Source organism: Eubalaena glacialis, chromosome 4 (assembly GCF_028564815.1).
Source record: "Eubalaena glacialis isolate mEubGla1 chromosome 4, mEubGla1.1.hap2.+ XY, whole genome shotgun sequence".
Taxonomy (NCBI): Eukaryota; Metazoa; Chordata; class Mammalia; order Artiodactyla; family Balaenidae; genus Eubalaena; species Eubalaena glacialis.
The window spans coordinates 53,012,758-53,039,401 of NC_083719.1; positions in this window are offsets into that span (position 1 = coordinate 53,012,758).

Below are 26,644 nucleotides of genomic sequence, written 5' to 3' on the forward strand. Positions count from 1 at the left end.
CTTGCTTGGCTTCATTTCCCCAAGAATGTGGCTCTCTGCCCTGACCAAAGCCAGGGACAAGTGAAGCAGTGAGTCACATGCATGATCATCACTGTTTTTCTCGATATTTCACAAGGGAACCCACAGACACTTGTAGGTTTCCATTCTTTCAGCTGATCCTTCTTGTGTAGAGCAAGCGATCATAGCAAAGGGATGTGAATCACCTGGAAATGATGAACAATGGCCTCAGGCAGAGAAAGGGGTATGTCAGGTGTGTGGTTTTTCCAACCCTAAAATATTTGCTTTCAGTGCACTTAGCAGTGTTATAATTATAGGGTGTTAAACTCTTTGAAGTGACATGCCTACTCAGCACTCCATTTGATCATTTAAAAGAAATAACAGCTTTATTGAAATATAATTTACACATTCACAAAGTATGCTACCACCATCACCAGTATCTAATTTCAGAACATTTTCATACCCAATAAGAGACTGTGTACCCATTAGCTGTTGTTTTTTATTCCTCCCTCCTCCAACCCCTGGCAAACATTAATCTACTTTTTGTCTCTATGAATTTGCCTAATCTGGACATTCCATACAAACGGAATCATACAATATGTGGCCATCTGTGTCTGGCTTATTTTACTTAGCATAATGTTTTCAAGGTTTGTCCATGTTGTAGCATGTATCAGTACTGCATTAACTTTCATGGCTGAATAATATTCCATTACCTGAGTTTACCACATTTTGTTTATCCATTCATCAGTTGATGAACACCTGAATTGTTTCCACTTTTTGGAATAATAGCCATTGAATGTTCGTCTACAGGTTTTGTGTGGAAATGGGTTTTAAACTCTATTGGGTATATACCCTGGAGTGGTATTTTTGGATCATATGGTAACACTATGTTTAGCTGTTTGAAAAATTACTACCTGTTTTTCAAAGTGGCTGCACCGTTTTACACTCCTACCAGCAGTATATGAGCGTTCTGACTTCTCCACATCCTCACCAACACTTATTGTCATTTTGATTATAGCTATGCAGTGGGTACGAAGTAGCACCTCATTATGGTTTTTAATTTTATCATTGTAAAATATACATAACAAAACTTACCATTTTAACCACTTTAAGTATACAATTTGGTGACATTAAGTACATATGCATGTTGGGCAACCATCATCACCATCCACTTCCGGAAGTTTTTTATCATCCCAAACAGAAACTACCTATTAAACAATAACTCGCCACTCCCCTCCCTTTGTGGGTTGAATTTGTGTTTTTCTAGTGGCTAATGTTTGCTTTTTTTTTTTTTTAACATCTTTATCAGAGTATAATTGCTTTACAATGGTGTGTTAGTTTCTGCTTTATAACAAAGTGAAACAGCTATACATATACATATATCCCCATATCTCTCCCCTCTTGCGTCTCCCTCCCACCCTCCCTATCCCACCCTTCTAGGTGGTCACAAAGCACCGAGCTGATCTCCCTGTGCTATGCAGGTGCTTCCCACTAGCTATCTATTTTACATTTGGTAGTATATATAAGTCCATGCCACTTTCTCACTTCGTCCCAGCTTACCCTTCCCCCTCCCCATGTCCTCAAGTCCGTTCTCTACATCTGCGTCCTTATTCCTGTCCTAAACCTAGGTGTTTCAGAAACATTTTTTTTCTTTTTTAGATTCCATAAATATGTGTTGGCATATGGTATTTGTTTTTCACTTTCTGACTTACTTCACTCTGTATGACAGACTCTAGGTCCATCCACCTCACTACAAATAACTCAATTTCGTTTATTTTTATGGCTGAGTAATATTCCATTGTATATATGTGCCACATCTTCTTTATCCATTCATCTGTCAATGGACACTTAGGTTGCTTCCATGTCCTTGTTATTGTAAATAGAGCTGCAGAGAACATTGTGGTACATGACTCTTTTTGAATTATGGTTTACTCACGGTATATGCCCAGTATTGGGATTGCTGGGTCATATGGTAGTTCTATTTTTTAGTTTCTTAAGGAACCTCCATACTGTTCTCCATAATGGTTGTATCAATTTACATTCCCACCAACAGTGCAAGAGGATTCCCTTTTCTCCACACCCTCTCCAGCATTTACTGTTTGTAGATTTTTTGATGATGGCCATTCTGACCAGTGTGAAGTGATACCTCATTGTGGTTTTGATTTGCATTTCTCTAATGATTAGTCATGTTGAGCACCCTGTAATGTGTTTGTTGGCAATCTGTATATCTTCTTTGGAGAAATGTCTATTTAGGTCTTCTGCCCATTTTTGGATTGGATTGTTTGTTTTTTTGATATTGAGCTGTATGAGCTGCTTGTAAATTTTGGAGATTAATCCTTTGTCAGTTGCTTCATTTGCAAATATTTTCTCCCATTCTCAGGGTTGTCTTTTCGTCTTGTTTACAGTTTCCTTTGATGTGCAAAAGCTTTTAAGTTTCATTAGGTCCGATTTCTTTATTTTTGTTTTTATTTCCATTTCTCTAGGAGGTGGGTCTAAAAGGATCTTGCTGTGATTTATGTCATAGAGTGTTCTGCCTGTGTTTTCCTCTAAGAGTTTTATAGTGTCTGGCCTTACATTTAGGTCTTTAATCCATTTTGAGTTTATTTTTGTGTATAGTGTTAGGGAGTGTTCTAATTTCATTCTTTTGCATGTAGCTGTCCAGTTTCCCCAGCACCACTTACTGAAGAGGCTGTCTTTTCTCCATTGTATATTCTTGCCTCCTTTATCAATAATAAGGTGACCCTATGTGCGTGGGTTTATCTCTGGGCTTTCTATACTGTTCCATTGATCTATATTTCTGTTTTTGTGCCAGTACCATACTGTCTTGATTACTGTAGCTTTGTCGTATAGTCTGAAGTCAGGGAGCCTGATTCCTCCAGCTCCGTTTTTCTTTTTCAAGATTGCTTTGGCTATGTGGGATCTTTTGTGTTTCCATACAAATTGTGAGATTTTTTGTTCTAGTTCTGTGAAAAATGCCATTGGTAGTTTGTTAGGGATTGCACTGAATCTGTAGATTGCTTTGGGTAGTAGAGTCATTTTCACAATGTTGATTCTTCCAATCCAAGAACATGGTATGTCTCTCCTACTGTTTGTATCATCTTTAATTTCTTTCATCAGTGTCTTATAGTTTTCTGCATACAGGTGCTTTGTCTCCTTAGGTAGGTTTATACCGAGGTATTCTATTCTTTTTGTTGCAGTGGTAAATGGGAGTGTTTCCTTAATTTCTCTTTCTGATTTTGTGTTGTTAGTATATAGGAATGCAAGAGATTTCTGTGCATTAATTTTGTATCCTGCTACTTTACCAAATTCATTGATTAACTCTAGTAGTTTTCTGGTAGCATCTTTAGGATTCTCTATGTATAGTATTATGCCATGTGCAAACAGTGACAGCTTTACTTCTTCTTTTCCAATTTGGATTCCTTTTATTTCTTTTTCTTCTCTGATTGCTGTGGCTAAAACTTTGGAAACTATGTTGAATAATAATGGTGAGAGTGGACAACCTTGTCCTGTTCCTGATCTTAGTGGAAATGGTTTCAGTTTTTCACCATTCAGAACAATGTTGGCTTTCGGTTTGTCATATATGGCCTTTATTATGTTGAGGAACGTTCCCTCTATGCCTACTTTCTGGAGGGTTTTTATCATAAATCGGTGTTGAATTTTGTGGAAAGCTTTTTATGCATCTGTTGAGATGATCATATGGTTTTTCTCCTTCAATTTGTTTATATGGTTTATCACATTGATTGATTTGTGTGTATTGAAGAATCCTTGCATTCCTGGGATAAACCCCACTTGATCATGGTGTATGATCCTTTTAATATGCTGTTGGATTCTGTTTGATAGTATTTTGTTGAGGATTTTTGCATCTATGTTTATCAGTGATATTGGCCTGTAGTTTTCTTTCTTTGTGACATCTTTGTCTGGTTTCACTATCAGGGTGATGGTGGCCTCGTAGAATGAGTTGGGGAGTGTTCCTCCCTCTGCTATATTTTGAAAGAGTTTGAGAAGTATAGGTGTCAGCTCTTCTCTAAATATTTGATAGAATTCGCCTGTGAAGCCATCTGGTCCTGGGCTTTTGTTTGTTGGAAGATTTTTAATCACAGTCTCAATTTTAGTCCGTGTGATTGGTCTGTTTATATTTTCTATTTCTTCCTGGTTCAGTCTCGGAAGGTTGTGCTTTTCTAAGAATTTGTCCATTTCTTCGAGGTTGTCCACTTTATTGACATATAGTTGCTTGTAGTAACCTCTCATGATCCTTTGTATTTCTGCAGTGTCAGTTGTTACTTCTCCTCTTTCATTTCTAATTCTATAGATTTGAGTCTTTTCCCTTTTTTTTTGATAAGTCTAGCTAATGGTTTATCAATTTTGTTTATCTTCTCAAAGAACCAGCTTTTAGTTTTATTGATCTTTGCTATCGTTTCCTTCATTTTTTTTCATTTATTTCTGATCTGATCTCTATGAGTTCTTTCCTTCTGCTAGCTTTGGGGTTTTTTTGTTCTTCTTTCTCTAATTGCTTTAGGTGTAAGGTTAGGTTGTTTATTTGAGATGTTTCTTGTTTCTTAAGGTAGGATTGTATTGCTATAAACTTCCCTCTTAGAACTGCTTTTGCTGCATCCCATGGATTTTGGGTCATCGTGTTTTCATTGTCATTTGTTTCTATGTATTTTTTTATTTCCTCTTTGATTTCTTCAGTGGTCTCTTGGTTATTAAGTAGTGTATTGTTTACCCTCCATGTATTTGGTTTTTTTACAGATTTTTTTCCTGTAATTGATATCTAGTCTCATATCATTGTGGCTGGAAAAGATAGTTGATATGATTTCAATTTTCTTAAATTTACCAAGGCTTGATTTGTGACCCACGGTATGATCTATCCTGGAGAATGTTCCAGGAGCACATGAGAAGAAAGTGTATTCTGTTGTTTTTGGATAGAATGTCCTATAAATATCAATTAAGTCCATCTTGTTTAATTTATCACTTAAAGCTTGTGTGTCCTTATTTATTTTCATTTTTGATGATTTGTCCATTGGTGAAAGTGGGGTGTTAAAGTCCCCTACTATGATTGTGTTACTGTTGATTTCCCCTTTTTTGGCTGTTAGCCTTTGCCTTATGTATTGAGGTTCTCCTATGTTGGGTGCATAAATATTCACAATTGTTATATATTCTTGGATTGATCCCTTGATCATTATGTAGTGTCCTTCTTTGTCTCTTGTAATAGTCTTCATTTTAAAGTCTATCTTGTCTGATATGAGAATTGCTACTCCAGCGTTCTTTTGATTTCCATTTTCATGGAATATCTTTTTCCATCCCCTCACTTTCAGTCTGTATGTGTCCCTAGGTCTGAAGTGGGTCTCTTGTAGACAGCATATATACGTGTCTTGTTTTTGCATCCATTCAGCCAGTCTCTGTCTTTTGGTGGGAGCATTTAATCCATTTACATTTAAGGTAATTATCGACATGTATGTTCCTATTACCATTTTCTTAATTGTTTTGGGTTTGTTATTGTAGGTCTTTTCCTTCTCTTGTGTTTCCTGCCTAGAGAAGTTCCTTTAGCATTTGTTGTAAAGCTGGTTTGGTGGTGCTGAATTCTCTTAGCATTTGCTTTCCTGTAAAGATTTTAATTTCTCAGTCGAATCTGAATGAGATCCTTGCTGGGTAGAGTAATCTTGGTTGTAGGTTTTTCCCTTTCATCACTTTAAATATGTCTTGCCACTCCCTTCTAGCTTACAGAGTTTCTGCTGAAGGATCAGCTGTTAATCTTATGGGGATTAACTTATGGGGATTCCCTTGTCTGTTATTTGTTGTTTTTCCCTTGCTGCTTTTAATATTTTTTCTTTGTATTTAACTTTTGATAGTTTGATTAATATGTGTCTTGGCGTGTTTCTCCTTGGATTTATCCTGTATGGGACTCTCTGCGCTTCCTGGACTTGATTGACTATTTCGTTTCCCATATTAGGGAAGTTTTCAACTATAATCTCTTCAAATATTTTCTCAGTCCCTTTCTTTTTCTCTTCTTCTTCTGGGACCCCTATAATTCGAATCTTGGTGTGTTTAGTGTTGTCCCAGAGGTCTCTGAGACTGTCCTCAATTCTTTTCATTCTTTTTTCTTTATTCTGCTGTGTGGCAGTTATTTCCACTATTTTATCCTCCAGGTCACTTATCCGTTCTTCTGCCTCAGTTATTCTGCTATCGATTCCTTCTAGAGAAGTATTAATTTCATTTATTGTGCTGTTCATCATTGTTTGTTTGCTCTTTATTTCTTCTAAGTCCTTGTTAAACGTTTCTTGTATTTTCTCCATTCTATTTCCAAGATTTTGGATCATCTTTACCGCCATTACTCTGAGTTCTTTTTCAGGTAGACTGCCTATTTACTCTTCATTTGTTAGGTCTGAAGGGTTTTTACCTTGCTCCTTTATCTGCTGTGTGTTTGTCTGTCTCCTCATTTTGCTTAACTTACTGTGTTTGGGGTCTCCTTTTTGCAGGCTTCAGGTTCGTAGTTCCTGTTGTTTTTGCTGTCTGCCCCCAGTGGGTAAGGTTGGTTCAGTGGGTTGTGTAGGCTTCCTGGTGGAGGGGACTATTGCCTGTTTTCTGGTGGATGAGGCTAGATCTTGTCTTTCTGGTGGGCAGGGCTGTTTCCGGTGGTGTGTTTTGGGGTGTGTGACTTTATTATGATTTTAGGCAGCCTCTCTGCTAATGGGTGGTGTTGTGGTCCTGTCTTGCTAGTTGTTTGGCATAGGGTGTCCAGCACTGTAGCTTGCTGGTCGTTGAGTGGAGCTGGGTCTTAGCGTTGAGATGGAGATCTCTGGGAGGGCTTTCACCGTTTGATATTAAGTGGAGCTGGGAGGTCTCTGGTGGACCAATGTCCTGAACTCAGCTTTCCCACCTCAGAGGCACAGGCCTGACACCGGCTGGAGCACCAAGACCCTGTCAGCCACATGGCTCAGAATAAAAGGAAGAAAAAAAGAACGAAAGAAAGAATAAAATAAAATAAAATACGGTTATTAAAATAAAAAATATAAAAAATTATTAAAAATTTAAAAAATTTAAAAATCATTAAAAAAAAAAAAGAAAGAAAGAGCAGCCAAACCAATAAACAAATCCACCAATGATAACAAGCAGTAAAAACTATACTAAAAAAAATGAAAACAAAAAAAACAGACAGAATCCTAGGACAAATGGTAAAAGCAAACCTATACAGACAAAATCACACAAAGAAGCATACACATACACACTCACAAAAAAAGAAAAAGGAAAAAATATATATATATATTAAAAAAAGGAACGGAGTAACCAAATCAATAAACAAATCTACCAATGATAATAAACTGTAAATACTAAACTAAGATAAACATAAAATCAGAAACCAATTAGGTGCAGAAAGCAAACCCCAAGTCCACAGTTGCTCCCAAAGTCCACCGCCTCAATTTTGGGATGATTCGTTGTCTTTTCTTGTATACCAGAGATGCAGGGTACATCACGTTGATTGTGGAGATTTAATCTGCTACTCCTGAGGCTGCTGGGAGAGATTTCCCTTTCTCTTTTTTGTTTGCACAGCTCCTGGGTTTCAGCTTTGGATTTGGACCCGCCTCTGCATGTAGGTCGCCTGAGGGCATCTGTTCTTCGCTCTGACACGACGGGGTTAAAGGAGCAGCTGCTTCGGGGGCTCTGGCTCACTCAGGCCGGGGGGAGGGAGGGGTACAGAATGAGGGGCGAGCCTGCGGCGGCAGAGGCCAGCATGACATTGCAACAGCATGAGGTGTGCCGTCTGTTCTCCCGGGGAAGTTGTCCCTGGATCATGGGACCCTGGCAGTGGTGAGCTGCACAGTCTCCTGGGAGAGGAAGTGTGGATAGTGACCTGTGCTTGCACACAGGCTTCTCGGTGGCTGCAGCAGCAGCCTTAGCGTCTCATTCCCATCTCTGGTGTCCTCACTGATAGCCGTGGCTCGCGCCCATCTCTGGAGCTCATTTAGGTGGTGCTCTGAATCCCCTCTCCTCGCGCACCCTGAAACAATGTTCTCTTGCCTCTTAGGCAGGTCTAGACTTCTTCCTGGACTCCCTCCCTGCTAGCTGAGGCACACTAGGCCCCTTCAGGCTGTGTTCATGCAGCCAACCCCAGTCCTCTCCGTGGGATCCGACCTCCGAAACCCGAGCCTCAGCTCCCAGCCCCAACCCGCCCCGGCGGGTGAGCAGACAAGCCTCTCAGGCTGGTGAGTGCTGGTTGGCACTAATCATCTGTGCGGGAATCTCTCCACTTTGCCCTCTGCACCCCTGTTGCTGCGCTCTCCTCCGTGGCTCCGAAGCTTCCCCCCCACCCCCCGCCACCTGCCGTCTCTGCCAGTGAAGGGGCTTCCTAGTGTGGAAACTTTTCCTCCTTCACAGCTCCCTCCCAGTGGTGCAGGTCCTGTCCCTATTCTTTTGTCTTTGTTTTTCTTTTTTTCTTTTGCCCTACCCAGGTACGTGGGGAGTTTCTTGCCTTTTGGGAAGTGTGAGGTCTTCTGCCAGCATTCAGTAGGTGTTCTGTAGGAGTTGTTCCACATGTAGATGTATTTCTGATGCATTTGTGGGGAGGAAGGTGATCTCCACATCTTACTCCTCCACCATCTTGAAGGTTTCCCCATGGCTAATGTTTTTACTAATGGTTGAGCATCTTTTCATATGCTTATTGGCCATTTGTATGTCTTCTTTGAAAATATGTCTGCTCAGGTCCTTTGCCCATTTTTAAATTGGGTTGTCTTTGTATTTTTGAGTTATAAGAGCTCTTTTTGTTTCCTGGATACAAGTCCACTATCAGATAGATGATTTGCAAATATTTTCTCTGATTCTGTGTGTTGTCTTTTGCTTTCTTGGTGAAGAATGCACAAAAGTTTTAAATTCTGATGAAGTCTCATTTACCTATTTTTCCTTTTGTTGCTTGTGCTTTTGGTGTCATATCTAAGAAACCATTGCTTAATCCAAGGTCACAAAGACTTGTCCCTATATTTTCTTCTAATTATTCTATAGTTTTAGCTCTTACATTTAGTCTCTGATTTTCTTTTTCTTTTGTTTTTCTTCATTTTTAAAATTTTTACTGAGTATAGTTGCTTTATTCTGTTGTTAGTTTCTGCTGTACAGCAAAATGAATCAGATATGTATACATATAGCCACGCTTTTTTAGATTTCCTTCCAATGTAGATCACAACAGATCATTGAGTAGAGTTCCCTGTGCTAAACAGTAGGTTCTCATTAGTTATTAATTTTATACATAGTAGTATATATATATATCAATCCCAATCTCCCAATTCTTGCCCCCCTTCCCCGCTTACTAACCATAAGACTGTTCTCTACATCTGTGACTCTATTTCTGCGTAGCCAGTAAGTTCATCTGTACCATTTTTCTAGATTCCACATAGAAGCAATATTATATGATATTTGTTTTTCTCGTTCTGACTTACTTAACCCTGTATGACAGTCTCTAGGTCCATCCACATCTCTGCAAATGGCACTATTTCATTCCCTGTTATGGCTGAGTAATATTGCATTGTATTTATGTACCACATCTTCTTTATCTGTTCCTCTGTCGATGGACATTTGGGTTGCTTCCTTGTCCTGGCTATTGTAAATAGTGCTGCAAAGAACACTGGGGTGCATGCATGCTTTTGAATTATGGTTTTCTCAAGATATATGCCTCGGAGTGGGATTGGTGGGTCATATATTAGCTCTATCTTTAGTTTTTTTTGTTAACATCTTAATTGGAGTATGATTGCTTTACACTGTTGTGTTAGTTTCTGCTGAATAACAAAGTGAATCAACTATATGTTTACATATATCCCCATGTCCCCTCCCTCTTGTGTCTCCCTCCCACCCTCCCTATCCCACCCCTCTAGGTGGTCACAAAGCACCGAGCTGATGTACCTGTGCTATGTGGCTGCTTCCCACTAGCTATCTATTTTACATTTGGTAGTGTATATATATCAATGCCACTCTCTCACTTCTTCGTAGCTTACCCTTCCCCCTCCCTGTTTCCTCAAGTCCATTATCTACATCTGCATCTTTATTCCTGTCCTGACCCAAGGTTCTTCAGAACCATTTTTTTTTTAGATTCTGTATATATGTGTTAGCATACGGTATTCGTTCTTCTCTTTCTGACTTACTTCACTCTGTATGATAGACTCTGGGTCCATCCACATCACTACAAATAACTCAATTTCGTTTCTTTTTATGGCAGAGTAATATTCCATTGTATATATGTGCCACATCTTCCATTCATCTGTTAATGGACACTTAGGTTGCTTCCACGTCCTGGCTATTGTAAATAGAGCTGCAATGAACATTGTGGTACATGACTTTTTGAATTATGGTTTTCTTAGGGTGTATGCCCAGTAGTGGAATTGTTGAGTCACATGGTAGTTCTATTTTTAGTTTTTTAAGGAACCTCCATACTGTTCTCTATAGTGGCTGTACCAATTTATATTCCCACCAACAGTGTAGGAGGGTTCCCTTTTCTCCACACCCTCTCCAGCATTTATTGTTTGTAGATTTTTTGATGATGGCCATTCTGACCAGTGTGAGGTGATACCTCATTGTAGTTTTGATTTGCATTTCTCTAATAATTAGTGATGATGAGCATCTTTTCATGTGCTTTTTGGCCATCTATATGTCTTCTTTGGAGAAATGTCTATTTAGGTCTTCTGCCCATTTTTTAATTTAATTTTATTTATTTTTGGCTGCATTGGGTCTTTGCTGCTGCACACATGCTTTCTCTAGTTGTGGCGAGCGGGGACTACTCTTCATTGCAGTATGCGGGCTTCTCATTGAGGTGGCTTCTCTTGTTGCAGAGCATGGTCTCTAGGCAGGCAGGCTTCAGTAGTTGTGGCACACGGGCTCAGTAGTTGTGGCTCGCAGGCTCTATAGTGCTGGCTCAATAGTTGTGACTCACGGGCTTAGTTGCTCTGCGGCATGTGAGATCTTCCCGGTCCAGGGCTCGAACCCTTGTCCCCTGCATTGGCAGGCGGATTCTTATCCACTGTGCCACCAGAGAAGTCCCCTACTACCCTTTTTTTGATTGGGTTATTTGTTTTTTTGATATTGAGCTATATGAGCTGTTTGTATATTTTGGAGATTAGTCCCTTGTCGGGTGCTTTGCTTGCAAATATTTTCTCCCATTCTAAAGATTGTCTTTTTGTTTTGTTTATGGTTTCCTTTTGCTGTGCAAAAGCATTTAGGTTTAATTAGATCCCGTTTGTTTATTTTTGTTTTTATTTTCATTACACTAGGAGGTGGATCGAAAAAGATCTTGCTATGATTTCTGTCAAAGAGTGTTCTGCCTATGTTTTCCTCTAAGAGTTTTATAGTGTCCAGCCTTACATTTAGGTCTTTAATCCATTTTGAGTTTATTTTTGTGTATGGTGTTAGGGAGTGTTCTAATTTCATTCTTTTACATGTAGCTGTCCAGTTTTCCCAGAGCCTTTTATTGAAGAGACTGTCTTTTCTCCATTGTTCACCCTTGCCTCCTTTGTCATTGATTGGGTTACCATAGGTGCATGGGTTTATCTCTGGGCCTTCTATCCTGTTCCATAGATCTATATATCTGTTTTTGTGCCAGAACCATACTGTCTTGATTACTGTAGCTTTGTAGTATAGTCGGAAATCAGGACGCCTGATTCCTCCAGCTTCATTTTTCTTTCTCAAGATTGTTTTTGCTATTCAGGGTCTTTTGTGTTTCCATACAAATTGTAAAATTTTTTGTTCTAATTCTGTGAAAAATGCCATTCATAATTTTATATGGATTGCATTGAATCTGTAGATTGCTTTGGGTCGTATAGTCATTTTCACAATATTGATTCTTCCGATCCAAGAACATGGTATATCTCTCCATCTGTTTGTGTCATCTTTGATTTCTTTCATCAATATCTTATAGTTTTCTGCATACAGGTCTTTTGCCTCCTTAGGTAGGTTCATTCCTAGGTATTTTACTCTTTTTTGTGGCGATAGTAAATGGGATTGTTTCCTTAATTTGTCTTTCTGATCTTTCATTGTTAGTGTATAGGAGTGCAAGAGATTTTTGTGCATTAATTTTGTATCCTGCAACTTTACCCAATTCATTGATGAGCTCTAGTAGTTTTCTGGTAGCATCTTTAGGATTTTCTTTGTATAGTATCATGTCATCTGCAAACAGTGACAGCTTTACTTCTTCTTTTCTGATTTGGATTCCTTTTATTTCTTTTTCTTCTCTGATTGCTGTGGCTAAAACTTCCAAAACTATGTTGAATAATAGTGGTGAGAGTGGGCAACCTTTTCTTGTTCCTGATCTTAGTGGAAATGGTTTCAGTTTTGCACCACTGAGAACAATGTTGGCTGTGAGTTTGTCATATATGGCCTTTATTATGTTGAGGTAAGTTCCCTCTATGCCTACTTTCTGGAGGGTTTTTATCATAAATGGGTGTTGAATTTTGTCAAAAGTTTTTCTACATCTATTGAGCTGATCATATGGTTTTTCTCCTTCAGTTTGTTAATATGGTGTATCGCATTGATTGATTTGCATATATTGAAGAATCCTTGCATTCCTGGGATAAATCCTACTTGATCATGGTGTATGATCCTTTTAATGTGTTGCTGGATTCTGTTTGATAGTATTTTGTTGAGGATTTTTGCACCTACGTTCATCGGTGATATTGGCCTGTAATTTTCTTTTTGTGATATCTTTGTCTGGTTTTGGTATCAGGGTGATGGTGGCCTCATAGCATGAGCTTGGGAGTGTTCCTTCCTCTGTGATTTTTTGGAAGAGTTTGAGAAGGATAGGTGTTAGCTCTTCTCTAAATGTTTGATAGAATTTACCTGTGAAACCATCTGGTCCTGGGCTTTTGTGTGTTGGAAGATTTTTAATCACAGTTTCAATTTCAGTGCTTGTGATTGGTCTGTTCATATTTTCTATTTCTTCCTGGTTCAGTCTCGGAAGGTTGTGCATTTCTAAGAATTTGTCCATTTCTTCGAGGTTGTCCATTTTATTGGCATATAGTTGCATGTAGTATTCTCTTATGATCCTTTGTATTTCTGCAGTGTCAGTTGTAACTTCTCCTTTTTCATTTCTAATTTTATTGATTTGAGTCCTCTCCCTGTTTTTCTTCATGAGTCTGGCTAAAGGTTTATCAATTTTGTTTATCTTCTCAAAGAACCTGCTTTTAGTTTCATTGACCTTTGCTATTGTTTTCTTTGTTTCTATTTCATTCATGTCTGTTTTGATCCTTATGATTTCCTTCCTTCTAGTAACTTTGGATTTTGTTTGTTCTTCTTTCTCTAGTTGCTTTAGTTGTAAGGTTAGGTTGTTTATTTGAGTTTTTTCTTGTTTCTTGAGGTGAGATTTTATTGCTATAAACTTCCTTCTTAGAACTGCTTTTGCTGCATCTCATAGGTTTTGGGTCATCTAGTCTCTGATTTTCCATTAATTTTTGTATATGGTGTGAAATAGGGATCCATCTTCATTCTTCCATGTGAATGTCCAGTTGTCCCAGCACCATTTGTTGAAAAGACTCTTTTCCCCCACTGAATTGTCTGGCACATTACAAAAAATTAATTGGACTTTTACATAATTGAACTTTTACATCTATTCCATTTATCTATATGTCTGTCCTATGCCAGTACCACAGTATCTTAATTACTGCAGCTCTAGTAAGTTTTGAAATTGGGAAGCATGAGTCTTCCTACTTTGTCCTTGTTTTTCAAGATCGATTTGGTTTTTCTAGGGCCTTGCATTTACACATGAATTTTATCATCAGCATGTCAATTTCTGCAAAAAAGACAACTGAGATTTTTGGCAAGGATTGCACTCAATTTGTAGATCAGTTTAGGTAGTATTGCCCTCTTAATAATATTAAGTCTTTAGTTTCATGAAATGGGATACCTTTCCATTTTTTTAGGTCTTCTTTAACTCTTTCAACATTGTTTTATACTTTTTAGTGTACAAATGTTGTACTTCTATTGTTAAGTTTATTTCTAAGTATTTTATTCATTTTGATGCTATATAACTGTAATTGTGACTTTAATTTCATTTTTGGATTGTTCACTGCTAATGTATAGAAATACAATTGATTTTTGAATATCAATGTTTAACACTGAAACCTTGCTGATCTTGTTTATTAGTTCTAATAGTGTTTTTCGTGGATTTTTTAGGATTTTCTGTATATAAGATCGTGTCATCTGCAAATAGAAATAGATCTACTTCTTCCTTTCCAATCTGGATGCCTTTTATTTCTTTTTATTGCCTGATTTCCCTGGCTCATTGAGTATTTTAAATCCAATTTAAGAAGAGTCAGGAGAATTTGGAATTTGTTTTGTCAGAAGAGAAAAAGTTCAGTAGGGTGAGGCCAAGTATGTCTAGGAATCCAGTATCTTGCAAATAAATCCATTTGTTGGTGTTCTTTTTTCTTCATTCCCAATTAAGCCATCTCTCTTCTCTGATTCCTCTATTTAGAAAGGAATATGAATTCGAGGCAGAGTACTTTTTTTTTCTTTAAAAAACTGTGTTTGTTGACATTACCCAGTGTCCCAGCAAGCAGCATTCATCCAGTTCTCTTTCACCCCAGTCTCCTGTCTTATCTTAAACCACCATACTGAATACAAAGGTTGGGAAAATGAAAATTTTAAACAATAGAAAGCAAACAAATAACTGACTTAGGTTACTTTTCATTTTTATACCTAGACTGGCATCCCCATGCCACCAGATTAATGACTATCAGTTTTTCTTTTCTGGCTTCCTTACTCTGGCTTGGGATATCTGATTTTTAAAAAAATATTCCCATCTATGTCAATGTTGGAAATAAATGTCCCAACTTAGAGGCTATGTTTATCATCTGGCCTTTGCTGCACATGTTTTATTTAGCCTCCTTATTACCTGGCCAATGCAGAGAATTTAAACATAAATCTAATTTTAATTTTCTCCCAGTAAAAACTGAAAAATATGTCTAATTATAAGAATGCTACAGACTACAATGGGAGAAATATTCAATTCTTACTAATAACCTTGAAATGTCTGAAATCATGTGTTATTTTTGGAATTACTATATTGCTCTTTGAGCTGGTAGGGCTATTTTTCAGGGAAGCAAGTGTAAAGCAATGAAAAAAATAGTGTGTTCTGAGCTCCATCCTGGGTTCGGGTTCTGGTTCTTCTTCTGAAGTTAGCTAGGTGTGTGGCTTTGGCTAAGTTAAGTCACTTGAGATCTCTCAGCCTGAAATGAAGGGATTGGACTAAGGAATGCCTGCAAGCTCTGCTATACTATGATCCTGTGAATGTGAAGTGCTATTTGCAAGCCAAGTGCCGTGTCATTGCAAGAGCTACGTAAGTTCAGAAAGCACATTGCACATGCAGTGAAATCACAGCTGTTGGGGCAACAGAGCCTCCTGAATGGGGGATGTGTATGTGAGGTTTGATTTTAAATTTCTACCTATGAGCTTGTATCGTCTTTCTTTTCAAAGACCACAGAGGGGTGATCGTAGGACAAGATGTCCTACTGGAATATGCATTCCAGATGAGAACTGGTTTTTTCAATAATTAATAATTAAGATAATTCTTAAGAACAGAGTTCATCTAAGCAGAAGGCAATATAAACTCAGTCTCCTGCATTTGCTAATGTACAGGCTAGAAAGTTTCCTCTTTGGTACTCCTCCCTCCCTGGGCTCATGACCATCCTGAAGTAGGGGCTGGTGGGCCAGGTGAAGGCCCAGGAAAGGTCCCACAGCTGTGGGCTCAGAACGACTGCTCACCAGTAGGTGACTGCACATCCTGGTTTGCCCAGGACAGAGTCTGCTTATACCTGTTATCTCAGAATAATTATTAATAGAACCCCTTTCTTCTCTAAAGTCTCCTGGTTTATATAATCAATTATATAGTCACCATAAAAGCATACTTTTTCCTGGGTTCATTTATTCATTTACTTTTTAAAGTAGTAAAATAACTTAAAATATTATCCAGTTAAGTCCCTTCACTTGCTTCATTTTCTTGCCTTAATAACCTTATTAGCTTCCATTTATTCTATACCCACTTGCAGCACACTCTGAGCCAAGGTTTTACACATGAAATCTTATTCACAGCACCTTTACAGGATGAGTAGTATTAGCCCCCGTTACACATGAGGATACTGAGCCTCAGAGAGGGAAATCAGATCCAGAACTTGAACCTAAGTCTGTTGGCATCAGAGGTCTTTTGTCATTATGCCTCCATGTGTTCCAAAATAAAACCAATGACAATAATCTCATTTGTATTTTTAGATTTAGAGTGCTGATAATAAAATGAAAGAAGCATTTCCTATTTACAATAGCCAGGAAATGGAAGCAACCTAAGTGTCCATAGACAGATGAATGGATAAAGCAGATGTGGCACATATATACAATGGAATATTACTCAGCCATAAAAAAGAAATGAAGTTGAGTTATTTGTAGTGAGGTGGATGGACCTAGAGTCTGTCATGCGGAGTGAAGTAAGTCAGAAAGAGAAAAACAAATACCGTATGCTAACACATATATATGGAATCTAAAAAAAAAAAAAAGTGGTTCTGAAGAACCTAGGGGCAGGACAGAAATAAAGATGCAGACGTAGAGAATGGACTTGAGGACATGGGGAAAGGGAAGGGTAAGCTGAGACGAAGTGAGAGAGTGGCATGGACATATATACACTACCAAATGTAAAATAGATAGCTAGTGGGAAGCAGCCGCATAGCACAGGTAGATCAGCTCAGTGCTTTGTGACCACCTAGAGGGGTGGGATAGGGAGGATGGGAGGGAGACGCAAGAGGGAGGAGATATGAGGATATATGAATATGTGTAGCTGATTCACTTTGTTATACAGCAGCAACTAACACAACATTGTAAAGCAATTATACTCCAATAAAGATGTTAAAAAAAAAATGAAAGAAGCATTTCAAATCCTGGCATCAATGCTCATTGTGTAGTCTTTCTGTTCCTCAGTCTCTACTTTAGGAAACTGGTACTATTAATAGTTCCTACCCCATAAGGGTGTGGTGAGAATCAAGAGCTAATACATGTAAAGTACTTAGTACAGTCCCTGGCACATTGTACTCTCTCAGTAAATGTTAGTGTTATCATCACTATCACCATCATCATCGTCAACACCACTGCCATCATTTAGAGTTGAATTACATGCCTCCAGTGCCTGTGATGCCCAGATGAAGCTACTGCCCCGCTGCTCTCTGCCATCCTCAGCTGTTCATAATGGCCACACATCATCCTGCCCACTGGTTTCCTCTTACCTTGCCATCTGCCTCTGGTTATATTAACTTTTTATTAACATCTCTTTGCTCTTATAATTTCAATGAGTACAAAACATGTTAGAATTTTATGTTTTTACTGTGGAAACATATGGTTTTCCTCTGCCTACCAACTAATTTATCCAACTTTGAAAAACTGAACGGTTCTGTGGTAACACTTGAAACATAACTTGAAAAGGAAACTATCTGTGGGATCTGTGGCGGTTTTTCAATTTTGCAGTAATTCACAGTATCATTTCATTCCTCAGTTTCTCTACCTCTGAAAGCGATAGACAACAATTAGTTTCAAGATTCTTTTTAAAGTTATAGTCTTAAGATGAAGAGTTGATAGTTAACTGTTGACTTGATTTAGGGGTCATAATGGTTGAAAAACTTGAAATGTTGAGAATCATGTAGAAAACATATTTTTAAAGTTAAAAATAACATTTTTCCTATTACCCAAAAGAATAACATGATCGTTGCTGTATAAATCCCTGGTGTGTGTGTATCTTTTATGTCTATATACATATACATGCATAGAAACAAAAATGAGGTGAAACTGAGGTAGTTTTACAGTCTGCTTTATTCCACTTTACAAGGTATTGTAGACATCTATTTCAATCATGTTCAGACAGTTTCCAGCTATTTTTGGCCGCAGAACTAATTTTGCAAAAGGAGCCACCCTACATGAAACATAAAATTCAAGCTTTTGAAGTTGAAGCAGGAATGGGAGATCCAGGGCCCCATTCACTTAGGCTCCCACTGACTTTCTTCCTTCCCTACCTACTTGTGGCCCCTAAGGTACCACCAAGGAAACCTGTGGACCCAAGGGTCATTACAGATGTGCCATAATATTTTTAACCAATCTATCTTCATTTAGGTTATTTCCAAACACTTCCTATTATAAACAACACTGCAGTGAACTTCTTTATAGTTAATCTTGGCACATATGCTTATATATATATATATTTATTTCCTTTGGACACTTTTTTTAGAAGCAGAAATTCTGAGTGAATGGGTATGCATATTTTAAGAGTTTTTTTTTTTTTAATCAATATCGCAAAAGTTGTCTTTCAGAAAGTCTGTACAGATTAACCTGCTAACCCTGGGTATTTTCATTAGAAATAAAATCCTGGCCATGGACATATATACACTACCAAATGCAAAATAGATAGCTAGTGGGAAGCAGCCGCATAGCACAGGGAGATCGGCTCGGTGCTTTGTGTCCACCTAGAGGGGTGGGATAGGGAGGGTGGGAGGGAGACGCAAGAGGGAGGAGATATGGGGATATACGTATATGTATAGCTGATTCACTTTGTTATACAGCAGCAACTAACACACCATTGTAAAGCAATTATACTCCAATAAGGATGTTAAAAAAATTAAATTAAAAAAATAAATAAATAAATAAAATAAAATCCTGTCCAAATGTGTTGGTTAATAGCAAAACTATAAAATTTAGAACCTATACCAGATACTGTTAAATTAATAGAGAAACAGAGACCCCAAAACAATTTTGTTCTTTAATGCTTGCAGAGGACTTCAAAGCAAAAGCCCTATCCTCAAAAAGCTTATATTTTACAGTTAAAAAGAAAGATAAATAAATGTGGAGAAAATCTTGCTCATTCCTGTGAATTGGGCTTAGGACAGGTCTACACAGCAAACATTCTTGAAGTAGGAATCCAAAAGAGTCAAACTGGCCTTAATAATGGAGACACTTCTGCAGGCATTGCTGTAGGAGCAGATACAACCCAACCATACAGTGTAGCTTTACCCGCCACGATGATCATACATCTGGCCCACTGGGCACTGGGCTTATGAGTTTAATGGTCACACTTCAGTGTGAGGGAGAGTCCTTGAAAAAGCCATCTAGGAATCCCACCAGTTCCAGCTCCCTGAAAGTGCTATCTTGCTCCTGGTCATCTGCCACATCACCAGTCCTCTAACCCTGAAATATTAAGGTGTCAGAAAGTTACCCTGGGTGCGGGCTACAGCCTTGGGTGATATAGCAGTGCAGCATCATCTCCTTCAAGTTGGATAGAACTTTTCTTCCCTTATTTCCTCTTAAAGAAGAGATTGGCTTAATTTTCCCAGTAGGTTTTTATGTCCTTTGCATTGACCCTTTAGAGGTCCGTGAGGTCTTGGCAGATCTCTCTGCAGAGAGAAACTAACTTGATGAAAAAGTTGGTGTTGGGAACCTTGGGTTCATAGACTCTTTACTTTTTTATCTGATTCTTCCTGTTATGGTAGGTGGCTGAGAATCCCTACACTAGGATGGTGCATGAATTTGAAGTCTTTTAAATTAAACCAAGTAAAAGTCTTTTCATGGATATTTTCCTAGATATAAATCATCCTTCAGGTTCTTGTACACCATAGGTTGCTAGAGCATCTGCAGGCCCAATGCTACATGTGGGCGGAGTGCTGAACGAACCGAGTTTTTGGTCATTCAAAGCACACCCCATCAACTTGATTCAGCTCTCCTAAAGATTCAACACTGGTGACACACTGGAATCTCTCAGAGAACTTCAGAAGCAGATCTCTGGATCCAGCCTCTACAGCCCCAGATCTTCTGACATCATTGGCCTGGGATGGTGTCTGAGCATGGGACTATTTTAAGAGCTCCCTGGTGATTCCAATGTGCAGCCAGGATTGAGAATCTGGACTTAACCCAGTACTTCTCTGATTTCTTGTTTTTGTCTAAGAGTTGGGTTGAATGTAAAGTAGTCACTTTCAGGAAGCTAGAGAAAAATAAAGAGATTGGAGAAGAAATAATTTCTCTATTTTAAGAATGTGCGTTCCCCTCTCCAAAATTAAAGCATAAATGTTGGGACAAGATCATCGTTCTCTGTCATTAACTTACCTGGAGGGAGGTAAGCATCAGGGCAAGAACAAGGAAGTTGTGGAAGGAGGCAGTATGAAATTAATATCAGTTTAACGTAAGTAATGCCTTCTTAGGGCGTCACTGCTAAATGGCCAGAGTGGTTAGAGCCATCTTTCCAAAGTAAGTTCTTGGCACTTTGGAATAAGGCCACACTTTTTCCTCTGGATCAAGCGCTTCATTACTTAATTTGTCTGGGATCTCATTGTGGAACTCATTACTAAATCCATCAGGACCCAGAAGGTGTCAGAATGATTTAGCAGTCTTATAAATTTCTCTATATTCTCTAGTAATTCTCATTGTATGCTAAATGCTTTGGAATGACAGGAAGATGTAACTTATCAAAATGACTTTGAAAACATCTTTTTTTTTTTTTTTTTTTTTAAAAAGAGAAGAAAAGAGCTATGGAAAGAATCTTTTAAATCCCCAAGTTAATATTTAACTAAGTTAGCATTAAACCTGTTCTCATTCAAGTCCTTGATTGCTTTATTAGAAGTAATTTTATCTCGATTTAAGAAGATTGGCTAAGGCAGGTTACTCACTTTAATGTCTCATTCATACAAACTTTATATTAAGTATCTTAAATGCACTTTAACTTTTAAAGTTTTGCAAATTAGACAAGAACCTGCAGAAATAAGAGGTATGCTCTTTTTTTTCATCAATATATTACTCCTATTAAAAATATCATTCCCACTAATGTCAAATGGTCTTTTGGTACCTAATGATCTTGACAAGAACAAATATAACCGTGTGGATTTGGAATCGGGAGAGAATAGGGTCATTTATCTGTGGTGCTGTGGGAGAGACATTTTCTTTTTCAATTTTCTTCCTCCGTTTTCTTATTACAATTACTGTTTGGGTTCATCATGACAACTCCCATCATTATGACTTTTCCAGCTCACGAGCTAGAGAAAGATTAATGGTAGAAGAAAATATAGTCTTTGGCATGAGAGCTACAACTAGCTGTTAATATAACATAGCAGAATTACATGAAATCCATTTATTAGTTTTATGCTTGTAATGGAGAAAGTGGGTGGTACAAGGTATAAAATGTTAAGCTGTAGAAAATGAAATGTTGGTAGGTGGCATGTATATTTCATTCATTCATTCGCTTATTCATTCAACAAACCTTAAACATCAATTATGTAGGCATGTCATGCACTGAGATAAAAATAAACCCTAATAAGATCTAATCTGAAAGGGATGTGGGGCAGGAAGAATGCACAGGGGATAAGGAAATGGGGGAGCTACTTACCCGGTGTTGCCCATTCTGAAGACTAGAATTTTGATTCTAATCTGGCGGGAGCCCCTGGGTCTAGGTGTTTATAAAATTGATAACTAGAGGTTGTTTAAGACAAAGCTTTGTTAAGAATAACTGAATCTATAAATGAAAACTGTATATTTACTCATTCATCTTGTAGTATACAAATAATAAAGGCTCCAACGGTGAGTCTGATATAAGCCTCTAATTTCTCCTCACCAGAGAAATTGGTAATCCTTCTTTAACTATTATAACAAAGAGAAAAGTTCCGGTCCAGACTGGGTTGTTTTCTTCCAGTGTAGTTGTGTATCTATGTGACGTCCTCCTGTGATGGGTTTGGAGATGACTTCCTTGCCGCAGGTCTCTTATTACTAGCTCCAGAGAGGGATTAGACTTTGTTTCTTAACATTGGGAAGGACTACTCTATGTCTTGTTTATGAAAGCTCTCCAAGTGTTCTTTCTGTGGAATTTTGTTTCTCAGCCCTATGGCTTTGGGTGGGGCGTTTAAAGCCCTTTGAAGCAAAAGAGTCATTTCCTGTTTGGAGGTCTGTAAAGACCTTTGTCATAGCTCAGGATTAGGGAGTCCACGACAATTGCTGTGCAGCACTATTTGACACCCTCCCTGGTAGAAGTAGGTAAGGAGTAGCTCAGAGGTGTTGCCCTTTAATCACTTCTTGTTTAACATCATGTAGGTTACACTGCTTGGCACTGGAGATGCAGCAGTTAAAGAGCAGTGTCCCTGTCCCCAAGGAGCTTATAGTCCGGTGACGGACTCAGATAATTATAAAATGGTGTGACTAGTGCTATGGTATGTGAGGAGTGCAGGTGTGTGGGGCGGGGGCAGGGATGGGGAACGTGCTATAGGATCATAGAGAAAGGTGGCTTAACCCAGAAAGGTTAAAAGCATTTACAACTTTGCTAAATAACACAATTTTTAAAGCTGATCACTCCCAAATAACCTGGGAACTTTCTCCAAGATTCTGTAGTTCTATATGAAAATATAATCTGGTAAATCCTGTAGCATTATCCAGGTAGCATCCTGTTATCATTCAATTTCATTAACACTTAAAATGTGAGATATATTGATGTGGTCAGGGGAGATTTCCCACAAAGATCCTACCAAAGCTAGGGTTTATGAACAAATGACAGTATGCCAGAGAAAACCAAGAAGGGGAGAAGGAGTGTTCCTTGCAGAGGAAATAGCACTCAGAAAGGTCTGGAGACAAGAGGTGGTGGGTTGGGAAAGCTGCGTCTATGCTTTCCATATGGCAGTGGGGAGGGGAGAGTAGGACCAGGAAGGAATGAGGCTGGAAAGGTCAGCAAGGGTGTGATCATGGAGAACCTTCTGTGCTGAATAACGAGTTAGAGTTTATCTTGAAGGCAGTAGACGAAGGGGAGATAACCAAAGCCTTTGAACAGGAATGCGACAAGATCAGTTTTATTTTAAATAGAACACTCTGGCTACACCTGGAGGATGAATTGGAGGGATGAGACTGGAGACCGGAAGACCCAGGGAAGGCTGAGGCAATAAACTAGGGAAGGGAAGCTGGTGGCCTGAACTTAGGCAACGAGAGTGGAGGATAGAAAGAAATGATGGACTAGACAGGTAATTGCTTGGACTAGATTTGGTGACTGGCCAAGGAAGGGATAAGGGAGGGGGAAAATCCTACTCAGCCTTGGCATCAGCCGGTGGGTACTGAATCTGTCTCGACCAATCGTAAGTGCTCAATGGAAGGAAGGAAACTATAACAAACCAAATAAACAGATATGTTCCCTTCCTTTACATCAATACGACATTTCAAATATTTTTACATCATTCTCTGTCTTTTAAAATTGTATTATTTGTTTTGAACAAGTAATACATTCATATCGTTCAAAATTCGAAAGACCTTAGCAAGGTAAACAACAAGCAGTCTCCCTCCCTCTCATCTACTTGTTTCTTGTGTTTCTTTCCAGGGTCTTTGTGCAGATACCAGCAAATACAAATACCTATTACCCCTTTCTTCCACAAAAGGCAGCAGCCTACTTTATACTGTGATCTTTACCTTGATCATTTGTTTTGCTTTGCTTTATTTTGATTTGTTTTTTTTAAACCTAATAGTATATCCTCCTAACTTTCCATATCAATACAGAGATTGGCTTCCTTCTTTTCTGTTTACAGCTGCATAGTATTCCATGGTGTGGATGTATCAGAGTTTGTTAAACCAGTTCCTCACTGTGGACACTTAGACTGTTTCCAGTCTGTTGCTATTATTAAAAAATGCTTCAGATAGACATCTTATATCTTCATCATTTTGTATATGGGCATGTGTATCTGTCAAAATGGATTTGACATATCAAAGGGAAAAGCATTTATAAATTTGATATATAGCAGTATGTTTTAAAAGTTGATCACTCTAATTTACTGAGGAAAATTTCTTCAAGATACTTTGTATTTTTATATATATATATATGAACTAGTTTGGCATGGTAGCATCTTATTATTGTTCAATTTTATTAACCTTTAAAATGACATGTGTGCTATATTAAGTTAATATTTTTGTGATACCTGGGAAGGTAACTTAGGATATCCAGAGCACCACAAAAACAGGGCTTGGAGCCACTGAGATTCCAAATTTTAGTAACAATAAACAGGAAATTTAAGTAATCATTTTATGATTTTTCTCCTCCTATTTCTTAAAGCACTCATCTTTCTAAGAGATGACAGGTCCCTGATGCTAGCAGGTCATGGGCAGGCAAGAGGAGATACATTTATTACATGTTCAATATCTCAAGACTGCCTATGCTAGTATTGTTAAAACCAGGTGTTGATCAAAACAGAATCAAACTAACAAAAGTTTTTCCTGGACCTGGGATGTTTTATAGGTAAAATAAGTTTAAGATAAATGTATCCGATTACACATTTTAGATAAATTTGAAGTAGAAACAAGACAGCTTTTCCCTTTAAATCTCTGCTGCGTGAAACCTGTTTCTAGTTTAGAACTGCCAATGCAAATCCTAGGAGGCTTACTACCCACAGAAGTACATCTATTCTTTCTATCCATTGGCATGGGTTTTGGACGTTGACATCTTGTGAAACGCTTACAGCGCCCCTGCCAGCTGGGGCACACAATGTTTCCTTTCTGGCACTCTCGGAGTCAGGGAGCCCTGCCTATCCTAGCTGCAGGTCTGCAGGTAAAGCCTGCTGAGTCTGTGGTAGTTCCATTTGCATCTGAGATTTAGTCAGTAGGAGAGTTGAGAGGATATTAAATTTCTCTAAGTCTTACTTAGAAGCAGAGATACTGTTTGGACTATGGATACCCCTGAGCCTTCAGCAGGAGAAAAAAGAAAACAGTGTGGTAACAGGGTGCAGTGTCTTGGGTTTTCCTGCATTTGTAACATAACCACACCCACCCCTGCAGACCCACCTGGCATCTGGTATCCATCGACCTCCGTTATGCCCAAACTGCCTGCCCCAGATGTTCACAAGATATGTATCTTGCCTCTCAACATTGAACTGTGACTGTTTCCTCCCTCCCTTGCTCTCCCCGCCATAATTCTGCAAGACAGGGACTCTTCCCTGTCCCAACAGTTCTTAAACCCTGCTGTGCTTCAGAATCCCTGGGGGTGCTTGTTAAATTCCTGGGCCACTTGTCCTGTGTTTCTGACTCAGGTGGTCTGGGCCTGGGAATCTGCATTTTGACCAGCAGGCTCCATCTCCCATCCCGGGTGATTCGGACTTGGTGAGGAGACAACACTTTGAACAACCCTGTGCTGTTCATGGGGGGTGGGGGAAGGAGGAAGGGGGGGCAGTGTTAGTTTCAGCTCCACCTTCTAGTAGGCCAGGGCTTCAGATAAGTCAATCTAACACCCTGTGCTTCTCTTTCCTCCTCTAAAGCACACGGGACAGAGAGAAATTGCACTAGAGAGCTTAAACTCCTTGCCCTGTTGTCTTTCCTTCTCACCTGCCTGGAAAACCCCAACTCTGGATGGCCCTACTGTCTGCCTTCTCTTCCCTGTACCCCGGCTACTGAGTGTGACTAGAGAAAATCACAGACGCAGGCTGACTGATGGTACTCAACCAAGCTCTCAACACTACAAATACCACGGTGCCCCTCCAGCCGGCTCACTCTCTCATTCTGTGTAAGGACCATCCCAGATGTTCTCCTCAAACTTCAGACCCAGCCTCTTCCCCCACATCTTAACACGTGAACTCACTTTCCACTTCACAGATAAAATAGGAGCCACAAGAAACCTACAAATGCACCTGTTTTCATGCCCATTTCCTTCTGTTACATTGTCTGTCCTCCTTGCTAAGCCAGTGTCTTCTCAGATGCTCTGGATCTCGTTCCGCAGTGCTTCTCCCATCTCCTCCATCTCTTCTCAACCTCTTTCTCTCTGCAGTTATATTCCTACCACCCAGAGATTACACTGTTAACATATTGCTATATTTCCTTTTAGTCTTTTTTATACATACATAAACATACATTTTATACATCATTGGGATTTCTATCTGTTAGGGTTCAAACAGGGGAGCAGAGTCACCATGCTATGGGATTTATTATATGAATTGGACCTTCCACAGTTGCAAGGAGGAAAGTAAAGGTGCATGATGGGGACGTTGGTGGAGCAGAGGAGTCATTAACCAGAAAACTAAGAAGCCAAGCACATTATCCTGACTATGCAGGTGGGCCCAGTATAATGTGTCCTTATAAAAAGGAAGCAGGAGATTTGACCGTAGCAGTAGGAAATGTGATGACAGCTGGAGCCATGGGAGGAAAGGGTCCTGAGCCAAGGAATGCAGGTGGCCTCCAGAAGCTAAAAAAGGCAAGGAAACAGATTCTCTGGTAGAGCTTCCAGAAGGAACCAGCCCTGCTGACACATTGCCTTTAGCTTACCGAAACGGATTTTGGACATCTGGCCTCCAGAATTGTAAAAGAGTAAATCTGTGTCGTCTTAAGCCACTAAGTTTGGAGTTCATTACAGGAGCAAGAGGAAACAAATGCACACATTCAGTCATAAAGTGAGATCACTAAGGGAACGTGTCTGAAGAAAGCTATTGAAAGCTGTCGCCTCTGTGTAGCTGTGTCCTCTATGGACCTGCAGATGCATCTGGTGCTGGGCCCGAGACCGCTGTTGGGTGATCAGCAAGGCCGAAGCAAGAAATGCTGGACACACAGCAGAGAAGAGCTGGAAGCCTCTTAGTCACCTCTCGATCTGTCCTTCACTATATCTGGCCACAGATGCCTTCAGAAAGCAATGGTGGCTTTGTCACTTTGGCCTTCTAAATCTCACACAAGT